This window comes from Cricetulus griseus (assembly GCF_003668045.3).
Source record: "Cricetulus griseus strain 17A/GY chromosome 1 unlocalized genomic scaffold, alternate assembly CriGri-PICRH-1.0 chr1_1, whole genome shotgun sequence".
NCBI classification, from domain to species: domain Eukaryota; kingdom Metazoa; phylum Chordata; class Mammalia; order Rodentia; family Cricetidae; genus Cricetulus; species Cricetulus griseus.
In genome coordinates, this window is record NW_023276807.1 from 55,713,272 (window position 1) to 55,721,433 (window position 8,162).

The following is an 8,162-nucleotide window of genomic DNA, read 5'->3' on the forward strand; positions in this document are numbered from 1 at the left end:
CTTGCTACATCCTAAAATAGACTATATGCACTTCTATTACTCCTGGAAATATAGCTGGTTCATTTAAATCTAATTAGATCAGAGAAGCAATGTATTCTACTTCCACTGAAATCCTAGAAGCCCCAGAACCAATTCATATGACCCACCATTAACATTCTGTTTCTCTAAAAACTCTCCAACTGCCAAGTTCTAATACTAAATCTCAGTACAAAAATCTTTATTCCAGAGAAAGAACCATTTTTGTGTGTGCATACACATGAGTGTATATGTGTACATTCATGCATATATAGTAATGTATCTATACATGGTTATGCACTGTGTATATGATGGCAGTCCGAGAATGTTATAATGGAACTGGTAGTACAACCATTATAATGCTGTCACTCATGTTTTTGAGAGATACTGAGTTGCCAGCTAAAAGTCACTCATGTGCATTCCGTGGTATTTTCTTTTCCCCTGTCTTCTTTTTTAGTTCTGTGAACTCTTATTGGCTTTTTATTTCCACAAGTTTCATCTATTGTAAAATTAAATTGGTGTTTATATCTTTGAAAATAAATTCATCTGTGTTAGTCTGTCACCAATTTTCTATGTATCAAATTGTTTCTACTAACACAGAATAAGTTCCTAAAGTTTACTTTGGTTCATGGGTCTAGTCTAAAGGAGCCATATTCCATGGGAGCTTGCTACTGGAAGAGTTCCAAAATGATTCAGAGAATTCCATTTCCAGAGACAGGGAAAGCATGTGCCTGTGTTTTTTTCTAGTCTGTACCTTTCTGGCTTACTGGAATTAATTCAGAGTGACATGGCCCTGATGACAATTACCTAATTCTATTCTCTTCCCAAATCCTCGCCTCTAAATCCAATTGGAGTAAGATTTTCTCCTGAGTACCTCATTGTGGGGATTAAATTTTAGCATGTGAAGTTTTGGGGGACACACTGAGATTGCATGCCAGTACCAGCACTGTGGAAATTAAGGCCATGGCCTGTTTAATAGTCCTAGCAATAATGTTGCTCAGATGTGATCTAGAATAACACTTATAACTGCATCTCAGAATTATCACAGCAGATTTTAAGATATCAAACCAATCAGCTGAGATTCAACTTGTTGAAAATGGGCATGAATAATAAATACAACCATGACTTCGATGACAAAACGTCCAAACATGTTGTCCTAAAGATGCAAGTCTACGGAAGCTCTATGGTGACAGCAATGAACTTGTCCTAGCTAATGTACTGTATCTCTACAGGGTTTGGTCAGCCTTTGCCATTTTGTTTTCTCTTTCAGAGTTCTTTAGAGGAGGTTCTTCAGGCCAGCATACATATTTCCCTGCCAATCCTTGTGCTTGATAAGCTTATGCCACAAGAGGAATCTGACTAAAATTGGGCTTTTCACATTTTAATTGACATTGTTCTGATATTAGGCATATATTATGTAGGGTTTGATAAGCTTAAACATATTCCTTGCCTCAAAACAGTGCTATTAATCTTGTTAAAAGTTTTCGAATGTCTTTCTTCTAACATTGTGAGTTATGCAGTTCACTATCACCCCCAACAATCACCCTACTAGGCATTAGCACTGCAGAACTTCTTGCTTCTATCTAATTGTGACTTAATATTTATTACCCAACCATTTCCCCATCACTATCAGCAAACTCTTCTCATCCTCTGTAAGTACCATTCTATTTCCAACTTCATTATACTCTCAATTTCTATCAGATTGGCTTGCTAGAGTCCTGTTTTGAGTGCTGTCATGAAAGCCCTTGTCTTTCTGTGCCTTTCTTATTTCACTTAAGACAATGAACCTCCATTCCACCCATGTTTTTGTAAATGACAGGACTTTTAGTCTTTGTTATGGGTGGATAGTATTTCATTGTATATGCACTCCACATCTTTTTTATCCAATCATTGTTGGACAGCTGCAATACTTGATGATGATGATAATAAGTATGTTGCCAATTTTTATTTTTGTCTATATTCTAGCACAATTTACAGTGTACTGCCAAATTCATTAAAACATGTTAACTTTCAAATAGCCTCATGCAGATCCAGTAGGCTGTAGTCCAGAAGCAGGCTTTGCTAATGTAGAAGGCGGCAGCCCCATGTGTGTCTCTGAATATTTGCCAGTGGGAAAGGAGAGGTGGCAGCTGGTGACATTGAAGATTGTGCCCCTGTTGATGGGACAAAGTTAATTAATATATGTATGCCTATCTTATTATCTTTTGACAAAAATAAAGTAATTTATTTTGAAACAAAAAGTTTATTGAAAAAATACATTGTATGTTGAAGTGTACATGTGTTTGTTTTAAACTGATTGTTTAAAAGCCCAAAAGGTAAAGAAATAATGTATATAAAATGAAATATGTTAAATGTGGCATGCCATTGAGTTTTTGTCAAATGGGCCAAATGAGAGACAACCAGGGAGAGGGAACATCAGTTGAGGAATCACCTCCATCAGATTGGCCAGTGGGCATATGTGCTGATTTGTGTGAAGTGAGCCAGCTCACTGTGGAAGGTAGTACTTCTTGGCAGGTTGGCTGGTTTATATAAAAAAGGTAGATAACCAGGAGCCTGGAAGCAAACCAGCAGCAGTGCTCCTCTGTGGTCTCTGCCATCAGCTTCCTTCCTTCCTTCCCTGGATGGACTGTAAACTAAAAACTGAATCACCCTTTCTTTCTAAGTTGCTTCTGGTCACAGTGTATATCACTGCAACAGAAAACAATCTAGAATATGAAGATACAGTTAATCTGCTATTGAAGTACTATGTATTATGAGTTTAATCTACCCTGTGTATATGGTGTCTATAGAGCCTAGAGCAGAGCATGGTGGTGACTGTCGCCTTCATAGTCAATTACCATTCATTCACTCACTGGCTCTCCTGAGCTTTGTGCATGGTGGGTTCCCTTACAAGCTTTGCTTACAGATTTTTATCTTGCAACAATATTATTACTGTATCTATGTTTAAACATTGTGGTGGTTTGAAAGAAAATGGCCCCCAAAGGTAATAATACTGTTAGGAGGTGTGGCTTTGTTGGAGTAGGTATGACCTTCTTGGAATAGGTATGGCCTCATTGGAGGAAATGTGTCACTGTGGAGGTGGGCTTTGAGGTCTCATAAGCCACATCCAATGAGACAGTTTACTTCCTCTTGCCTGCAAGATATAGGACTTTCAGCTACTTCTCTAGCACCGTATCTGCCTGTGTACCACCATGTCCCACCATGATGATAATGGACTAGATCTCTGATAATGTAAGCCAGCCCCAGTTGAATGTTTTCCTTTATGAGAGTTGTAGTCACGGTGTCTCTTCAGAGCCATCTAGACCCTAAACAGAAGTGTTGCTATTGTATTATGTTGTCTATAGTATCACATGTTGTAGAGGTTAGTAACCAGGTGTGTGATGGGCTGTACCACCCGGAGTTGGGGAAAATTGACTACTGCTGTTCACACAATGATGGAATTGCTAAAGGACACATTTCTCAGAACATATCTCACTGTTACTCAATGCTTGTCTCACATACAGGAGAGGCCAGCAGGTTGGAATCAGGGTGGACCATGATGTTGCTTGAGTCTAGAGATAAGAACTTCCCTGTCCACAAAGGAGGTGATTTTTCTGTTCTTTTACTCAGACCTTTAATTGATTGGCTGAGGCTCACCCCTTTAATGGTTGATAATCTCCTTTGCTCAAAATCTATTGATTCAAATATTAATGTCGTATAAAAATATCTTCACAGAAACATCCAGAATAATGCTTGACCAAACATCTGTGTCCTGTGGTTCTGCCAAGTTGGTACATAAAACTGAACACCCAAGAGCTCTCTCCCTCTCCCTCTCCCTCTCCCTCTCCCTCTTTCTCCCCCTCTCCCTCTCCCTCTCCCTCCCCCCCCTCTCTCTCTTTCTGTAAGAGGGCAAGGCACTATGATTATCATATTCTGGTCCTAAAATGCCAAGACATGGTGCAAAAATAAACTAGTTTTCTAGATACATAGTGTTAGTTTTCACAGAGGCATTTGGTGTGTACTTAGAATCAAATTACCCTCCTTGTGAAAAAGAAGATGTGTCCTGAGTTTGTGTCCCATTTGTTTCTTTTTAAGTAGTGTTTCTACATGAGGTCTAAATTCATACTCCAGCAGTCTAAAATAGAAACTTTATTTCTGCTCAGATTTTGCAATGACGTTTCAGGGAAATAGTTACAGTTGCAACAGCCTTTATTTTTTATTCTTAGTCACAGCACATGCTGAATCTTGTTACCTCTTCACTGAGGCGCTTTGTTGAATTTTTCCATTTGCAGAGAGTAATGGTGGTGGATGCTTTCAATTCTAGATTATGCCAAATCTCATTTCCCCAAATCTCAGCAATAAGTTGAATTTTTTTAAAAAGTAATATTTTCTGCCTTTTCCCTCGGGTCTGTTCAGTAAGGCAAATACTCCAATCACTGTAGTGGAGGGTACAGGGCTTTGCTGATTTGAGACAGCCATTTGAAGTCTTCTGTCCCTTTACTTATTCACTCTGTTCCTCCTTCTAACCTTGCCTGTGCCCTTTAGGGTTTGTCCTTGCTTCCCTAATTCTTCTTTTTGTGTTTCTAATCCCCAGCCCAGGCAGGGATTTTGAAATATGTGTGATTTTGCATTCTGTACATTGAAGAGCTTGCACTTTTGGTGTCAGTGATTTTATAGTTCCTTTTAAAACTAAGCTTGTTATTTGAGAAAATTATAGATTAAAGTGCATTTGTAAGAAATACAAAGAAATTCCCCATGTATCCTGTATCTAGTTGTCTCTTCTCCCCACTAATAATTTATTTAAAAGCATTAGGAAATGACAACCAAGACACAGATTTTGACTCAGGCAAGATACTGAACACTGCAAGTCCACCCCTGCAGGCCTTCTGGCAACCACTGATCTATTCTCCATTTCTACAATTCTGTCACTTTAAGATTAATGTAATGGACTCAAAGATTATGTAATTATTTGAAATTGGATTATTTTTGGTTGGTTCCACATAATTCTGTGAAGAATTATATAGGTCATTGTACTATCAACTTGTTTCCTTTTCTATATGAGAAGTGAGTTTTTTGTTTTTGTTTTTGTTTTGTTTTGGTACAGCTGTCTCATTATTTTTAATACATTTTTTAAATTTAAATAACATTTTCATTTATTTTACAAAACAGTTTCCCTTCCCTCCTCTCCTTCCATCCTCTCCCCTTTCCTGTCTACCACTCTCTTATCCACTCACTCCTCCTCCATCTCTATTCAGTAAGAAGAAGGCCTCCCATAGGCTTGCACAGAGATGGCACATCAAGTTAGGCAGGCTCATTATTGTTCACTCAATGAAGGGCATCTTTGTTGTGACAATTAAAGAAGCTTTCAACATTTGTGTGCAAGTTCATATAATGATGCATTTTTATTTTTCCAGATAAATGCTAAGGAGTTTACCACTTGGTTTCTAAGTAGAAACCCCTTATTTCATAAACATTGTATTAGCCTTTGGGAGAAATCAAGACAATTATATGAAGAATCCTTTGAGAAAGCAAAACTTCATGTTATGTCTGAATTTTCTTCTAAAAGTCTTAATTGAAATTCTAACTCCAGTACCTTAGAAGTTGCTTGCACTTAAAGTTAAAATAGGGCTTAAGGATGAATATGATCAGTGGGTTTTGAGAAGAGGACACACACAAGACAGACAGAGAGAGCCATGGGAATGTCAAGAATAGCAGGAGCAAATCAAACCAACTGATACTTTGATCTCGGAATTTCGGTCTCCATGGCTGTGAGAAAATGAATTCTGTGGCTTAGCTACCTGCCCTGCAGTGTTGACACAGAAGCTTTATTGAACCAAGAGAAGCCAACAGCCATGCAAGATAACAAAACTGAAAAACAAAATATTTAAAGAAAATGCCAACTGTTTCCAGAATGTCCAAAATGTTTAGCACTGAGAGCCACACTGTTCAAATGAATCAGTCTTTCACCACCTGCTCCAACACTTGATGTACTCACTATACTTTGTTTTAGTCTTCGGCAAGCTGTGTGATGTTATTAATTTTCATTTGAATTCTTTGATAGCTAAATGATTTTGAGCTATCTTTATGCTTGTTATCTGTATGTCTACATTATTGGAATAGAAACCTCCATATTTTGCTTATTTTGCTGAATGGAATGTTTATGTGGACACATTAAGATTTTAATTTTAAAATAAATTCTAGGTATTAGTTGTTTGTCAGATAACACTGACAGAGTTACAGATTATTTTTCTCACAGTCTGTAATTTGTTGTTTTCTTCTTTCCAACAGCTTTTCAAAAATAAAGGTCATTAATGAGGAAACACCACATTGTTATTTCCTTGTTTGGTTTTGTCCTTTAAGTGTGAAGGTCAAGATTATTTTGTCTAGCTGATATCTGAGGATCTCCTACATGTTCTTTGTAACAGTGTTATAATTCTACCTTTATTTATGCAATCTATTTCAAATCAATTATTTTCAGTAATGTGTTGGTTGGATTTAGGGCTTCATATCTACATGTCAAATAAAAGTTCAACCACTGAGCCACTGCTCCATTAATTTAACTTTTTACTGAAGTCTTAGCTTGCTTTCTATTCTGTGATAAACACCATGATCAAAAGCAACTTGGGGGGGGAGTGTTTATTTCAGCCCGAAGCTGTGGTCCTTCATGAAGGGAAGTCTGTGCAAGAACTGAAATGTCAAGCATAGTTTGTTGACAAGGCTCTTGTCCCACTGAATGACTTTGGTCGCTTTGAGAGTGTCAGCATGCCATACTTTGGTGTGCTGTTTCTAGATTATTTAATTACATTTTCTGTGTACATATCATACTTCTTTGACATTTTACAATTGATAATTTATTTCATGAATTACATTGACACTAAATTAAAGAAAACAATAGAGTACAAAGAGAACCAGTGAGTCTTCACTGTCAGATAAACTTCTGTTTTGTTACCACTGACTTGCATAATCATTCTCAATATAGACATGCTTATGTTCCTAATTATTAATATTTAGGACAGTATCTACAATAAACTTATTCAATACACTGGATGAAGTTAACAAATGCTACACTGGAGAGCTTAGGAGAGTAGACATTTTCTTTAAATGTGTGGAGGTAATTTAATAAAATATATGTATGTGCTGTTTGTAATATACCCCTAATTGCCAACACTTCTAATTTATCCATGCTTACAAAAAAGTCTGCTCAGAGTCAAAATTCAATATCCTGTCTGTATCTAATAATTTTCTGAGGGTTTTATTCAAATATGTTAATTATGGATAAGGTTCTGAGACTACACTAAAGACACAAAATGTATCACCCTAAAATCAATTTCCATTTAGAATTTGACACATAGTCTTTAATACTAGCACTCTATGCAGAGGCAAATAGAATTTTGTAAGTTCAGGCCAACCTGGTCTACATAGTGAGTTTTAGGGCAGACAGAGCTACATAATGAGACCATGCCTTTTCTTTTAAAATAAATTTTATTTAAATTAGAAACAATCTTATTTTAAATATAAATCCCAGTTCCCTCTACTCCCATCCTCCCATTGCCCTACCAATCCCCCCATCCACGCTCCAGGAGTGAGGCCTTCCATGAGGGATCATCAAAAATCTGTCCAGTCATTTGGGTCAGGGCCTAGGCCCTCCCCTGTGTATCTAGGCTAAGATAATATCCTTTCATGGTAAATGGGCTCCTGAAGTCTGTTTCTACATTAGGGATACATCCTGGTTTCACTGCCAGAGGCCCCATAGACTGCCCAGTGATCCTAGCTGACACCCACATTCAGGAAGCCTCGTTTGGTTCGGTGTTGGTTCACCAGTTATCAGTCTGGGGTCCATGAACAACCCCATCCATGTTCAGGTCACCTGTTTCTGTAGGTTTCTCCAGGCCGGTCTTTACCCTTTGCTCATCACTCCGCCCTCTCTGCAACTGGATTCCAGCAGTTCAGCTCAGTGTTTAGCTGTGGGTGTCTGCTTCTGCTTCCATCAGATACAGGATGAACACTCTAGGATGACATATAAGGTAGTCATCAATCTCATTGTCAGAGAAGGACATTTAAGGTAGCCTCTCCACTATTGCTTAGATTGTTAGATGGGGCCAACCTTGTAGATCTCTGAAAATTTCCATAGTGCCAGATTTCTCTTTAAACCTACAATGGCTTCCTTT

The 8,162-nt window shown here is 37.8% G+C and overlaps 1 long non-coding RNA gene across 1 annotated transcript; it reads right to left on the bottom strand.

The window, feature by feature from the left end:
* Positions 1-1,945: 1,945 nt before the first annotated feature.
* On the bottom strand, positions 1,946-7,915 carry LOC118238651. The gene is made up of 2 exons (XR_004772376.1): positions 7,862-7,915; positions 1,946-2,168 (listed from the first exon to the last, which is right to left on the bottom strand). It is a non-coding gene; the product is annotated as an uncharacterized LOC118238651 (long non-coding RNA).
* Between the last annotated feature and the right edge of the window lie 247 nt (positions 7,916-8,162).